Source organism: Schistocerca serialis, chromosome 2, assembly GCF_023864345.2.
Source record: "Schistocerca serialis cubense isolate TAMUIC-IGC-003099 chromosome 2, iqSchSeri2.2, whole genome shotgun sequence".
Lineage (NCBI taxonomy): Eukaryota > Metazoa > Arthropoda > Insecta > Orthoptera > Acrididae > Schistocerca > Schistocerca serialis.
In genome coordinates this window covers 133,156,652-133,171,725 of record NC_064639.1, presented here as the reverse complement: position 1 = coordinate 133,171,725, position 15,074 = coordinate 133,156,652, and the positions used below count along the sequence as shown (strand labels likewise).

The 15,074-nt window shown below is 43.3% G+C and overlaps 1 protein-coding gene across 2 annotated transcripts in view; it reads right to left on the bottom strand.

The window, feature by feature from the left end:
* Positions 1–15,074, bottom strand: part of LOC126456838 (androgen-induced gene 1 protein-like) — a 212,364-nt gene that overhangs the window by 81,033 nt on the left and 116,257 nt on the right. The window lies entirely within an intron of this gene.

Genomic DNA, 15,074 nt, shown 5'->3' with positions numbered 1-15,074 from the left:
AGTATTGTGCGTCGCTAGGTGAGTAAGTTTAAAGATGTGGAGGTGGGAACATCTGACCTGCGTGACAAACAAAGAGTTGGACGTCCTGTGACAGCAACCACCGAGTTTCACAAGGAAAATGTTGACAGATTGATTCAGGACGATCATCGTATCACTCAGAGAGAAATTGCAAGCACACTCGGCATTAAACAAGAGCGTGTGGGTCTCATTATTGCTTTGCTTGGCTATCGGAAGATCTGTGCACGATGGGTACCCCGGATGCTGACACCTGAAATGAAAGCGCACAGACTGGAAATTTGCCAGGAACTTCTCTCGCGTTACGAGAATGAAGGTGACGGCTTTCTCCATTCAGTTGTGACAGGAGATGAAACGTGGGTACACCATTACGACCCTGATAAGGAACATTAGTCTACCGAATATCGACACACAAAGACTCGCCCCAGAAAAAGAAATGCAAGACGCAGCCTCCAGCTGGAAAAATCATGGCTACAGTGTTGTGGAACGCAGTTGGTGTTATCCATTTTGATTTCCTTGATCGTGGAACAACAATAAATTTAGAGCATTACATCACAACTTTGTGAACTCTGAAACGACGTCTAACAAGGGTCCGAATGGGAAACGAAAATGTTTTCTTTCGGCATGACAATGCCAAACCACACACTTAACGTGCCACCATAGCAAAACTTCACAGACAATCTCAGCACCATACGGCATCCTCCATACAGTCCATATTTAGCACCGTCTGACTTCCATCTGTTTCCGATAGTGGAAGTCGATCTGCACGGACATCATTATGTTTCTGATGAAGACGTTGAGAGAACTGTGAGACTCTGGTTGCGTAAACAGTGTGTTGACTTCATCCATGACGGCTTCAGAAAACTTGTTGATCGTTGGCAGAAATGTATCCAATTAGCTGGTGATTGTGTAGAAAAGTGAATATTGGTAATTAAAGATCACATTCTAAGGATTATTTCTGCGTTTGATTTATTAAAATATTCCGATCCAAACCCAATTAACGAAGGTGGAGGTATTACTTTTCATTCAACCCTCGTAGTAGCGGATACGAACGGAAATAAGCTGAATAACTCAATAGGCAACCATGAACCTGTCACCCATAGTACATGATGCGTCTTGTGCAGCGAAGATTGTTCGGTGCACCACATTCGTAAAATATGTGTGTGGTAGAGAATTCCCACAGCTTTCAGTCCTCTCTGTGCTGTCCCAGCTCTGCTCAACGTCTTCCATGTCATGTAGCACACACTTGTCTTCGTAGACTGCGTCTGTGACAAGCAGCTGTTCCGTGTGAAATAGTAGAGAAAAAATGACACTGTCCACGGAGATTGTTTCATTATGTTTTCATTTTTAATTTTTTTTTTATTTTCGACACACTCATACGAGGGCTTCACTGGCATAACTGGTGTCGATCAGCCAGTGGTCGTCTTGAAATATTTAAAAACGAGTCTATTTAAAATTAATTTTAGCCCAATTCCTTTATTGCTTTCGTTTTAGGTTCAAGAAATATTTAACATCTCGGTACGCCAGTGACTATCACCGACAGATAGAAACTGCTTACAGCATCGTGAAATGATCTTGCGATTGGGTCGAAGAAAATGAGATGATATTGGATGCCCACAAAACTACTTACAACATTGTGAAATGATCTTGTGATCGTGTTGAAGAAAATGAGAGATTATATTGGATGTCCACCAGGAAGTCATCAGAGTCTGGACATTTGTAATTTCTGCACATACCGCTACATGCGAAAAACTATTTCACTCCATGAAAACTCATAGACTGATACAAATTTCCGACGACGCATTGAATGGAGAACTGTGAACAACTTGAGTCATTTTGTCGTCTCATTACAACATCATTCAATACACCATGAATGTTAATATTCTAAGATAAGTTCCTCGGCATACCAATCAAGATGGCGCATTAGGACTCATTGTAGATAATAGGTGTTTAAACCCTTTGTCAGCCACCCATATCAGTTGTCTTCGCTTTTGCTTGATTACCTTAGGCAAACATGTGGACGGTTCCTTGAAGGCCGCTGCCGGTTTGTCCTGCCATTCTCATCCGCTGAAGAGGCTGTGTGTGTGCGTGCGTGTGTGTGTGTTTTTTTAATCTTGATGCCAATGGGGCGTAGAACTCTTCTTCCTTTCTTCTTCCTCTGCACCCTAGTCACGAGGGACAACACCTGTTCTCCAAAGTCCACAGCAAAGCAACGCACATCTAACGATATTAAAAAATCAATGAACCACCAGCTGAAGAGGCTGTGCGTGTGTGTGTGTGTGTGTGTGTGTGTGTGTGTGTGTGTGTGTGTGTTTTAATCTTGATGCCAATGGGGCGTAGAACTCTTCTCCCTTTCTTCTTCCTCTGCATCCTAGTCACAAGGAACAACGCCTGTTCTCCAAAGTCCACAGCAAAGCAACGCACACCTAACGATATTAAAAAACCAATGAACCACCAGCTGAAGAGGCTGTGTGTGTGTGTTTTAATCTTGATGCCAATGGGGCGTAGAACTCTTCTCCCTTTCTTTTTACTCTGCATCCTAGTCACAAGGGACAACGCCTGTTCTCCAAAGTTCACAGCAAAGCAACGTACATCTAACGATATTTGAGTAAGCTCTTCAAACGACCACCACCCAGAGAGAAAGCAAATATGATAAGCGCTGTCGAAGCTCGAGGTAAACTAGTACTTGTGCCCGGAAATGTTGAGGGGGTATCATATATAGTAAATATGCATACCGTGAGATTGAGAGTACAAGATTCCCGCCCATAAAGCTGACATCAATGAACCACCGAAAATCTTTTATCTTTTTGTGCTTAATTTTATTATACCACTTAAGCTCATTGCAAACTTCCAGAATGCTCATTCTTGTCTGGTGCCGTCTCTCTTTTCTAGAATAGTGTAAGGTTCTCATGTTTTCTGTTATTGTAAATAATTCACCTTTAAGGTACTGGGACAAAGTTGAATGAGAGCACTGCATGAATGGTGAATAAGATTAGTTTCATCTGCGCTTTACTTGCTAGTCAGTTGTGCAGCGCTAGGCCATTCTTAATTTATGCATAGTAGTGAGCAGTTGAGTTTTTCAGAATGAGATATGTTATTTGTCAGTCTGGAAAAAACTATCTGGAACATTTTACTATGGAGATGAGAACTCTTATAATACTTTCTCGTTCATGATGATGGAGAAGATTCTGGAGCAATTTTAAAGCTGCTGCATCTGCTGATTTGCATTTGCTTTCGAGAACGTCAGTACTCCAGACACAAAAATAGCACGCTGAGCAAGAAGTACGTTACCTATTTCAGGGCAGATCTCACCTTGCATTCTTGAGCAAACTGTGTGTAGTTGGAATCGTCAGGTGTCGTGTTAGCAATCAGATTAATTTTCAGTGAACAGTGTTGGTAATTTGAAGCAATTATCATCTTCCGAGTATAGGAGAAATTTATATTTGTGGATACTCCACATTCAACATTGCACTTCATATCACGCAACGTTCATAATGCACTTCGATACTGAGTTTTAGTTTTATGGTTTTCATTGAGCAAAAAATTAGTTTCTTTTGGCATTTAATTAGATTCATTTTCTTTATTTCAAATTTTACATTTCATGAAGTTTAAAGTTTTATTTCACGACCTGTTTACACGCGCAACCCAGGGCCAACCAACAGTTTTGCTCAGCAATAGAACACGCTACCTACGTAGACGTTACATGAGGGGAAAGTTTTCAAAATTAGTATATTCAGTTTTCTCACACACAGACATAATTATATACAAAGCTTACAATAGGTACACCTGGATTTTCGGCTGGAGCGGTTGGGGACTTAAACCTTCTCTCGATATGTTGGCAAAAATACTTGTTCAAAACCGGTGGTAGGCAGAAAACATCTTCCGGGATTGTCCTAAATGCTTTCTCCGAAAATTATTTCGAACAGTTAGTCCACGAACCCACGCGAATTGTAAATGGTTGCGAAAGCACACTTAGCCACAAACAATCCAGAGCTAATAGAGAGCATCATGACTGATACAGGGATTAGTGATCACAAGGTCGTTGTAGCTAAGCTCAATGCCGTTTCTTCCAAATCCACCAAAACAAAGGCAAAATAATTTTATTTCAAAAAGCGGATAAAGTGTCACTAGAAGCCTTCCTAAGAGACAATCTCCATTCCTTCCGAAATGACTATGCAAATGTAGACGAGATGTGGCTTAAATTCAAAGATATAGTAGCAACAGCAATTGAGAGATTCATACCTCATAAATTGGTAAGAGATGGAACTGATCCCCCATGGTACAAAAAACAGGTCCGAACGCTGTTGCAGCGCAACGGAAAAAGCATGCGAAGTTCAGAAGAACGCGAAATCCCGAGATTGGCAAAAATTTACAGACGCGCGAAATTTGGCACGGACTTCAATGCGAGATGCCTTTAATAGGTTCCACAACGAAACATTGTCTCGAAATTTGGTAGAAAATCCGATGAAATTCTGGTCGTATGTAAAGTACACAAGCGGCAAGACGCAGTCAATACCCTCGCTGCGCAGTGCCGATGGTACTGTTACCAACGACTGTGCCGCTAAAGCGGAGTTATTGAACGCAGTTTTCCGAAATTCCTTCACCAGGGAAGACGAATGGAATATTCCAGAATTTGAAACACGAACAGCTGATAGCATGAGTTTCTTAGAAGTAGGTACCTTAGGGGTTGCGAAGCAACTCAAATCGCTTGATACGGGCAAGTCTTCAGGTCCAGATTGTATACCGATTAGGTTCCTTTCAGATTACGCTGATACAATAGCTCCCTACTTAGAAATCATATACAACCGCTCGCTCACCGACAGATCTGTAGCCTACCTACAGATTGGAAAATTGCACAGGTCGCACCAGTGTTTAAGAAGGGTAGTAGGAGTAATCCATCTAAGTACAGACCTATATCATTGACGTCGGTTTGCAGTAGGGTTTTGGAACATATACTGTATTCAAACATTATGAATCACCTCGAAGGGAACGATCTATTGATACGTAATCAGCATGGTTTCAGAAAACATCGTTATTGTGCAACGCAGCTAACTCTTTATTCGCACGAAGTAATGGCCGCTACCGACAGGGGATCTGAAGTTGATTCCGTATTTCTAGATTTCCGGAAAGTTTTTGACACCGTTCCTCACAAGCGACTTCTAATCAAGCTGCGGTCCTGTGGGGTATCGTCTCAGTTGTGCGACTGGATTCGTGATTTCCTGTCAGGAAGGTCGCAGTTCGTAGTAATAGACGGCAAATCATCGAGTGAAACTGAAGTGATATCAGGTGTTCCCCAGGGAAGCGTCCTGGGACCTCTGCTGTTCCTGATATATATAAATGACCTGGGTGACAATCTGAGCAGTTCTCTTAGGTTGTTCACAGATGATGCTGTAATTTACCGTCTAGTAAGGTCATCCGAAGACCAGCACCAGTTGCAAAGCGATTTAGAAAAGATTGCTGTATGGTGTGGCAGGTGGCAGTTGACGCTAAATAACGAAAAGTGTTAGGTGATCCACATGAGTTCCAAAAGAAATCCGTTGGAATTCGATTACTCGATAAATAGTACAATTCCCAAGGCTGTCAATTCAACTAAGTACCTGGGTACTTGGAAAGACCACATAGATAATATTGTGGGGAAGGCGAGCCAAAGGTTGCGTTTCATTGGCAGAACACTTAGATGATGCAACAAGTCCATTAAAGAGACAGCTTACTCTACACTCGTTCGTCCTCTGTTAGAATATTGCTGCGCGGTGTGGGATCCTTACCAGGTGGGATTGACGGAGGACATCGAAAGGGTGCAAAAAAGGGCAGCTCGTTTTGTATTATCACGCAATAGGGGAGAGAGTGTGGCAGACATGATACGCAAGTTGGGATGGAAGTCATTAAAGCAAAGACCTTTTTCGTCGCGGCGAGATCTATTTACGAAATTTCAGTCACCAACTTTCTCTTCCGAATGCGAAAATATTTTGTTGATCCCAACCTACATAGGTAGGAATGATCATCAAAATAAAATAAGAGAAATCAGAGCTCGAACAGAAAGGTTTAGGTGTTCGTTTTTCCCGCGCGCTGTTCGGGAGTGGAACGGTAGAGAGATAGTATGATTGTGGTTCGATGAACCCTCTGCCAAGCGCTTAAATGTGAATTGCAGAGTAATCATGTAGATGTAGAAGGGACAGGGCGGGGGAAACCGATTCCGAAAAGCGATTAGTCACACGGTAAAGTATTGAATCGAAGTACGAAGTTTACTGACCTTCGCTCCTTCAGATTAGACCTATCTAATCTATTACTCACTGCTTTTTCGTCGTGCTAATCGCGTTTTCCATTTGCACTGTTGTCCCACTTTCGGAGCACCGCTACCCACATTCATACACTAAACGAATTAGTTACAAATTGAACGATACTGTATCACACAACGGTGGTACATACTAGGGGAAACTGAACCATGCTCACACATCGCAGCTTCATTGCCAGTACTGTAATGCCTATCCTCGAGTGTAGTTACTTACAAGTTCCATAGAGTCTCTGAACGATTCTTTTATCGAAATGTTGTGGAACGAATTAGTTTACAGGATACGTATGTATGATTAGTGTTAAAATTAATGAACATATTTCTAGTTCTACTCACCCAACAATTTTTTTTTTTGCGGATACCAGTTTCAAGCAGAAATTCGTCAATGGAATAGAACGAATTATCCAGCGGAAACGATTTGAAATTACATTTGCAACTTGCTTCGCTACCTGTCAGACATTTTATGTTACTGGGTAAATTATCAAAAATTTTTGTTACTGTATATCGAACCCCTCTCTGAACCGCTGACTACTTTAACAATCAGTAATAAAGGTCGACTTTCCCTCTAGTGTTGTAGGAATGGAAATCAGTTGTTCTCAGAGCGTGATGGATTTTTTAAGACGAGGTAATGCCAAGAAGTAAGGTGTCATGGCTGTGTGGTCACGGTGTTAGACTGCCATGTGGGAGATCCAATTTAAAATCTCCCTCGTGCCCTCTTTCTTCTTTTTTCCACAAAATTTATGAACTGCCATTGACGTGTCTGTTTTCCTTCTGTAGTCCTGGCAATAGTCACACCAAACGTTGATTATAGAACATGAGTCACGTGTAGGAATATATTACCGTCATAACACATATGATGCGATTAAGTGAGAGCAGGCGGGATGCCGCAAAGATCTCTCACAGAAATGAACTGTGTTACAACAAAGGAATTCAAGAGTCAAAACTTCCAAAACGGAGTGCAAGAGTCCTAACTTGTGGTAGTTGTGTAAAATAGGAGGTATGTACGTCTAGAGGTCCCTTCGTTACACTTCGCTATTGTAAACGGACTTTACACCACGACACACACACACACACACACACACACACACACACACACACACATACACAAATTTGAATACTGCGTACAGACACATCAGTAACCGGAGAGAGAGTTCATAATTTTGTGAAAAAAAAAAGGGCTCTGGTGAGGTTTGAACGTGGATCTTCCCCTCCGCAATATAACACCGTAACCACGTAACTTGAATGGAATACTCTCTTCCAAATTCTAAAGGTGGCAGGGGTAAAATACAGGGAGCGAAAGGCTATTTACAATCTGTACAGAAACCAGATGACGGTTATAAGAGTCGAGGGACATGAAAGGGAAGCAGTGGTTGGGAAGGGAGTGAGACAGGGTTGTAGCCTCTCCCCGATGTTATTCAATCTGTTTATTGAGCAAGCAGTAAAGGAAACAAACGAAAAATTCGGAGTAGGGATTCAAATCCATGGAGAAGAAATAAAAACTTTGGGGTTCGCCGATGACATTGTAATTCTGTCAGAGACAGCAAAGGACTTGGAAGAGCAGCTGAACGGAATGGACAGTGTCTTGAAAGGAGGATATAAGACGAACATCAACAAAAGCAAAACGAGGATAATGGAATGTAGTCGAATTAAGTCATGTGATGCTGAAGGAATTAGGTTAGGAAATGAGATACTTAAAGCAGTAAAGGAGTTTTACTATTTGGGGAGCAAAGTAACTGATGATCGTCGAAGTAGAGAGGATATCAAATGTAGACTGGCAATGGCAAGGAAAGCGTTTCTGAAGAAGAGAAATTTGTTATCATCGAGTATAGATTTAAGTGTCAGGAAGTCTTTTCTGAAAGTATTTGTATGGAATGTAGTCATAGATGGAAGTGAAACATGGACGATAAATAGTTTGGACAAGAAGAGAATAGAAGCTTTCAAAATGTGGTGCTATAGAAGAATGCTGAAGATTAGATGGGTAGATCACATAACTAATGAGGAGGTATTGAATAGAATTGGGGAGAAGACGAGTTTGTGCCACAACCTGACGAGAAGAAGGGATCGGTTGGTAGGACATGTTCTGAGTCATCAAGGGATCACCAATTTAGTATTGGAGGGCAGCGTGGAGGGTAAAAATCGTAGAGGGAGACCAAGAGATGAATACACTAAGCAGATTCAGAAGGATGTAGGCTGCAGTACGTACTGGGAGATGAAGAAGCTTGCACAGGATAGAGTAGCATGGAGAGCTGCATCAAACCAGTCTCAGGACTGAAGACCACAACAACAACAACAACAACAACAACCATGTAACCATACGCCCTGGCGACGCTGACTTCGTCGATGTTGCACAGGTTGAGCTTGGACCGTTCCCTGTTTCTATTTTGCTTTTTTTTTCGTAGTTCAGTACACTTTATTCCTGTTTTCATGCTTGATCTGTGTTCAGTTTTTGACTTGCTATCCACTGAGCCATCTTACCACTAAACCTGAGGGAGATGCAATGGGGAGTTTCCCTTGTAAGTACACATCGTGTGATGAGTGAAGTGTGGCGCGTCGTGGTGTTCCGTGTCCATTCTGCTGCTCTACAGTGCGGCACGGTCTCGCTTGCTGGCGCGCTGCGAGCGTACAGCACACAGGGCCTTCCCTGCCCCCCTACACAGCTGCACGACCCGCTGCGGCTATTTTGCCCCGGCTCGCCTCGTTCCCACTTCCTGTTTGGCCCTGGAAAGCCGCTCACAGGCCTACTGCCTCAGCTCTTCTGTTCAGCATCGAAGCAGGCATTTGTCGCAACCTACAGCTAATAATTTAATGCTGGACAAAAATATGGAAAAACAGCGAGAAACGCATGCTTGCATTTGACCATGATCGGTACCTGCGATCAAAACAGTGCTCTGATTAGTTCTATGTTCGTTATGTCGCAGCTAAGTGAAGTCTAACGTGGGCAAATGGTTGTGGGTGCTTCCGTATGCAAGGCAGCCGAAGTGATTGGTGTTTCAAGAGGCACCACATCGAAGGTTCATACCGCGTACTGGGAAATCTGAAAAACGCCACAACGCTGACGAAAGTGTGCCCTGAGTGATCGTAACAGACCGTCGTCGAACAGGATTGCGACGAGAAATAAGATGATGACAGTTTCAAAAGTCGCTGCAGAATTGATTATCGCACTCGGGGAACCTGTCTGTCGTCCGCAGCTCCTGGTCTAGGGATACCGGCACGGTAGCTCACCGTGTTCGGTCAGAGGGTTAGCTACCCTCTGTAATAAAAAAACTGAGTGAACAGATCAACGAACAACCTGAACGGGTATCATGAGACGTCCGAACAAAATAGAACAAAATAAGATCAACAAAAAATTTTCAAATATGTATGAAATCTTATGGAACTTAACTGCTAAGGTCATTAGTCCCTAAGCTTACACACTACGTAACCTAAATTATCCTAAGGACAGACACACACCCACGCCCGTGGGAGGACCCGAACCTCCGCCGGGACCAGCCGCACATTCCGTGACTATAGCGCCCGAGACCGCTCGGCTAATCCCCCGCGGCTGAGGTCAACAAAGATTAAAAAAAAAAGGGGGGCGCTAGCGTTGCTGACTCTGGATTACAGGGTCCCGGGTTCGATTCCTGGCCGGGTTGGAGACTTTCTCTGCCCGGGGACTGGGTGTTTGTGTTTTTCTCATCATATCATCATCATAATCATCACCACCACTACCACCACCATCCGGTCTATTGACACACAGTCAATACGGGTTTAGAAAACATCGTTTCTGTGAAATACACCTAGCTCTTTATTCACATGAAGTTCAATTGGTTCAAATGGCTCTGAGCACTATGGGACTTAACATCTAAGCCGCGCGGGATTAGCCGAGCGGTCTGAGGCGCAGCAGTCATGGACTGAGCGGCTGAGCCCGGCGGAGGTTCGAGTCCTCCCTCGGGCATGGGTGTGTGTGTTTGTCCTTAGGACAATTTAGATTAAGTAGTGTGCAAGCTTAGGGACTGATGACCTTAGCAGTTAAGTCCCATAAGATTTCACACACACATTTGAACATTTCTTAACATCTAAAGTCATCAGTCCCCTAGAACTTAAGGATTCGAACCTGCGACCGTAGCGGTCGCGCAGTTCCAGATTGAAGAGCCTAGAACCGCTCGGCCACAGCGGCCTGCCACGTGAAGTGCTGAGTGCTATTGACAAGGGGTTCAGATCGATTCCATATTCCTGGATTTCCGGAACGCTTTTGACACTGTACCACACAAGCAGCTCCTAGTGAAATTGCGTGCTTATGGAATATCGTCTCAGTTATGTGACTGGATTTGCGATTTCCTGTCAGAGGAAAGTTCGTAGGAATTGACGGAAAGTCATCGAGTGAAGGAGAAGTGATTTCAGGCGTTTCCCAAGGAACTGTTATAGGCCCTTTGCGGTTCCTTATCTATATAAACGATTTGGGAGACAATCTGAGCAGCTGTCTTCGGTTGTTTGCAGATGAAGCTGTCGTTTATCGACTAATAAAGTCATCAGAAGATCAAAACAAACTGCAAAACGATTTAGAAAAAATATCTGAATGGTGCGAAAAGTGGCAGTTGACCCTAGTTAACGAAAAGTGTGAGGTCATCCACATGAGTGCTAAGAGGAACTCGTTAAACTTCGGTTACACGATAAATCAGTCTAATCTAAAAGCCGTAAATTCAACTAAATAACTAGGTATTACAATTACGAACAACTTAAATTGGAAAGAACACATAGAGGTGGTTGGATGAACCCTCTGCCAGGCACTTAAATGTGATTTGCAGAGTATGCGTGTAGATGTAGATTCCTGACAGTGGCTAGATTGGATTGTGTAAAAATTGGACTACGTAAAAATTGGCGCTTCGTATGGGCGTTGATGACCACGCAGTTGACGCCCCACAAGCCAAACATCATCATTCATCATCCAGCAAAACCTGTCAGCACCGGAACAACACGAAGGGATCTCTAAAGCAGAGAACTGCAAGGCGATCTGGAATTCCAAAACGACTGGTCAGTGATAAAAATCCCTGTAACAGGGAAACATGATACCGAATCCATAAAAACTGAACTTTGCAGCGGTGGAAGACAGTCTGCTGGTCGGATGAGTGTTTCACACTGTTTCCTAGTTCTGAATCCACGTCCCAAGAGTTAAGCATGGCGGGCGGTTCGGTGATGCTTTGTGCACCCATATCCGCGGGCCTCATGGTTGCAGGGCCGCATTGCTGCTAAAGATCACGTGACCATCTTCGCCCATTAGGTCCATACAGGGCCGGCGCAAGCCCATGTGCCGCCCCGTGCGAGCTGCTAAATTGCCGCCCCCGCCCCCTTTTTTTTCAAAACGTTTGTGGAATTTACGTTTTTACGTTTGCGCAAATTTTACCTAACACTTCTGTGAATTTTAACAGCTTACAATAAATAATACATCGTTGTATTCGTCAGGCCTTCTGACTACGAAACGGTTGTGCTTCTAACGGTTGTGCTTCTAACGGTTAAATTTGGGTCGAATGGCCAACGTCATTAGTTTTAGTGTACAATTTGCAGAAGTCGTTTTTCTTTCATTATCCTCATAGGCACGTTTAAATTACTGATGTTAACAAAGAAGTTCACTATGCTGGTGGTGTAATAGCCCAACCAGCTCAGTGAGACCAAAAAAGGTCTAATATCGGAAATAGTTAATGTAGCTGGACATTCTTATACGGTGGTAGGAGGGAGTGTCACGAACAACATAGGAGAAATCGTGATTAGTGAGGGATGAGTGTGGGGGATTGTGGTGCGTTTGGACGTCACTTTTGTACGTCTCTTTTGTTAAAACCGTACTCTCTAGCGAGAACCTAACACAGTACAAAGTTCAAATTAAATTTCGTAGAATAAGGCGCTGTTCATTTCTTCTGCAGGATTAATAGTTTGTGTGTACCGAGCGAGATACTACGAAAATGTAGCGCATGGTTTTTGAAGGCCAGAGATAAGATTGCGGGTTGCATAAAACGACATCAGCAGGGGAAGCTAACTGATCCTGCATAGAGAGTGGTCGCAAAGTCCCCTTATGTATTAAAAATGGTTCAAATGGCTCTGAGCACTATGAGGCTTAACATCTGAGGTTATCAGTCCCCTAGAACTTAGAACTACTTAAACCTAACTAACCTCAGCACATCACACACGTCCATGCCCGAGGCAGGATTCGAACCTGCGACCGTAGCAGCTGCGCGGTTCCGGTCTGAAACGCCTAGAACTGCTCGGCCACCAAGCCCGGCCTTATGTATTACATAGATGTAAGTGAATTATTGTTTGTTATTGTGCAGGTGATCATATTCATCTGAATCATGGCTGATGGATCGTAATGAGCACTTGGGCATGGCAACGACACCTTACAGGAAAATCTGTGAGGTATATTCAGCATGTAGGTTTCATAATCTTTCTCCACCGAAACCAATGATTTTACGGTGGGAGAAAAAGCTCTTTGCAATTGGTTGCATAAAAGGTAATTCCCGCTCAGGGCGACCACCTATACGACCGGAAACGTGTGTGAAGGTAGCATCCTAAGCCCATTCGCAAGCGGTCACAGGAGTTGAGAGTTACATAGTCGAAATTACAAAGCCACGTGAAAAATAATTCGAAGTTATTGGTATTGAAATCTTCGGTTGTAAACGAACTGAGTGATAATGACATGTAAAAACGTCACCAGACTTGTGGGCGAATGCTCGATGTCTTTGCAACTCCCTTATGGCTGTGCAGTATATGGCAGAAGCAAGAATCGTGTATCTGTGGAGTAAAGAAAATACACATTTTTTACGAAGAATTTGAACACAACCCTCCACATGCCATGATCTGGACTGCAATGTCTGCAACCCATTTGGTACGTCCATAGTTTTTTTGACAGTGCTGTGAATCACATTGCGTATCTCATCATGGTATTTCATGGGTTATTCGACATCCGCAACATTGCAGACTGTTCCGTCATGTATGGTTCCAGCACGACAGAGCAGGCCATTATGCTGCTCAACATTTTTGGTAACATTTTTGGAGAACAGCGATCTTTTAAGCTATATCAAATTAATGAAGAGCAGTCTAGATGCCATATTTAAAATGACCAGTTCCAGCCTAGTTTTAGGCTATCTCCAGAACAGCACCATCAGCTGAAGTTAACGATGTCCATAACAGTCAATAGACCTGTCACAGAAACTCTGCGACTGACGTCTACTGACTGTTCTAGATAGAGTCGATTTCAGCTGATGGTGCTATTCTGAAGGCCTAAGACTAGGCCGAAACAGGTCCTTTTAAATAAAATAATCATTGCTGTCTAGACTGTTCTTCACTAACTTTACATTATGCCATTGCCGTTAGAGAATATTTCAATGAGTTATTTCCTGATAAATGGATTGGACGTGGTTTTGTCCATTTGTCTGCGCCTTTGAAGTATCCATCCCGAGGTCCTGATCTGTCATCTTGCTACAATGCGTTATGGGGCTCATTTAACAGAAGATTGCTGCCACACAAATTCAAATGGTCCAAATGGCTCTGAGCACTATGGGACTTAACTTCTGAGGTCATCAGTCCCCTAGACTTAGAACTAAGGACATCACATACATCCATGCCCTAGGCAGGATTCGAACCTGCGACCGTAGCAACAGCGCGGTTCCGGACTGAAGCGCCTAGAACCGCTCGGCCGCAACGGCCTGCTGCCACACAATTCGAGGCAGTTAATGAACTTAAGGATGCTTGCTGTTCGACATGTGTTTACTGCCTTCACGTCAGCAGAGTTGAGGAGAATCATACTCTTATGAAAACGATGGTGCACAAACAGGCATTCTGGAATAAATAATAAAGAATAGTCACACTACCTCAAATTTGTCCTCTGCTATGATCCCACATTAATACAGTGCGACCATCTATGATCATGAGGACGCACTTTGTCATCACTCCGAATATTTGTGTCAGCTACAGAAACTTAACTGAGATTGTAACTAGGCTTTTTAGGTTTTTATGTTGGTAACGCCATGCAGCGCTCTGTATGAAAATCACTGACTGTGCTGTGTGCAGTCTGTGGCTGCTTGGCATTGTTGGAATGTTCGCTATTGTAGTGTTGGGCAGTTGGATGGGAACAGCGCAGTCGAAGGTTAGCCGCCAGCAGTGGTGGATGTGGAGAGAGAGATGGCGGAGTTTTGAGAGGTTGCCATAAGCTGACGATCTTGACGTGTGTCCGCCAGAAAAAGGAAATTTGTAAAGATGCATGTCATGAATTGATATACATACATATATGATGATGACTTTTGAACATTATTAAGGTAAATACATTGTTTGTTCTCTATCAAAATCTTTCATTTGCTAACTATGGCCGGCCGGTGTGGCCGTGCGGTTCTGGGCGCTTCAGTCTGGAACCGCGTGACCGCTACGGTCACAGGTTCGAATCCTGCCTCGGGCATGGATGTGTGTGATGTCCTTAGGTTAGTTAGGTTTAAGTAGTTCTAAGTTCTAGGGGACTGATGACCACAGATGTTGTCCCATAGTGCTCAGAGCCATTTGAACCATTTGCTAACTATGCCTATCCGTAGCTAGTGCCTTCAGTAATTAGAATCTTTTATTTAGCTGGCAGTATTGGCGCTCGCTGTATTGCAGTAGTTCGAGTAACGAAGATTTTTGTGAGGTAAGTGATTCATGAAGGGTATAGGTTATTGTTAGTCACCGCCATTCTTTTTAGGAATTTTTGAAAGTCAAATTGCGTTGCGCTAAAAATATTGTGTGTCAGTTTAGTGATGATCAGAATAAGTAAAGA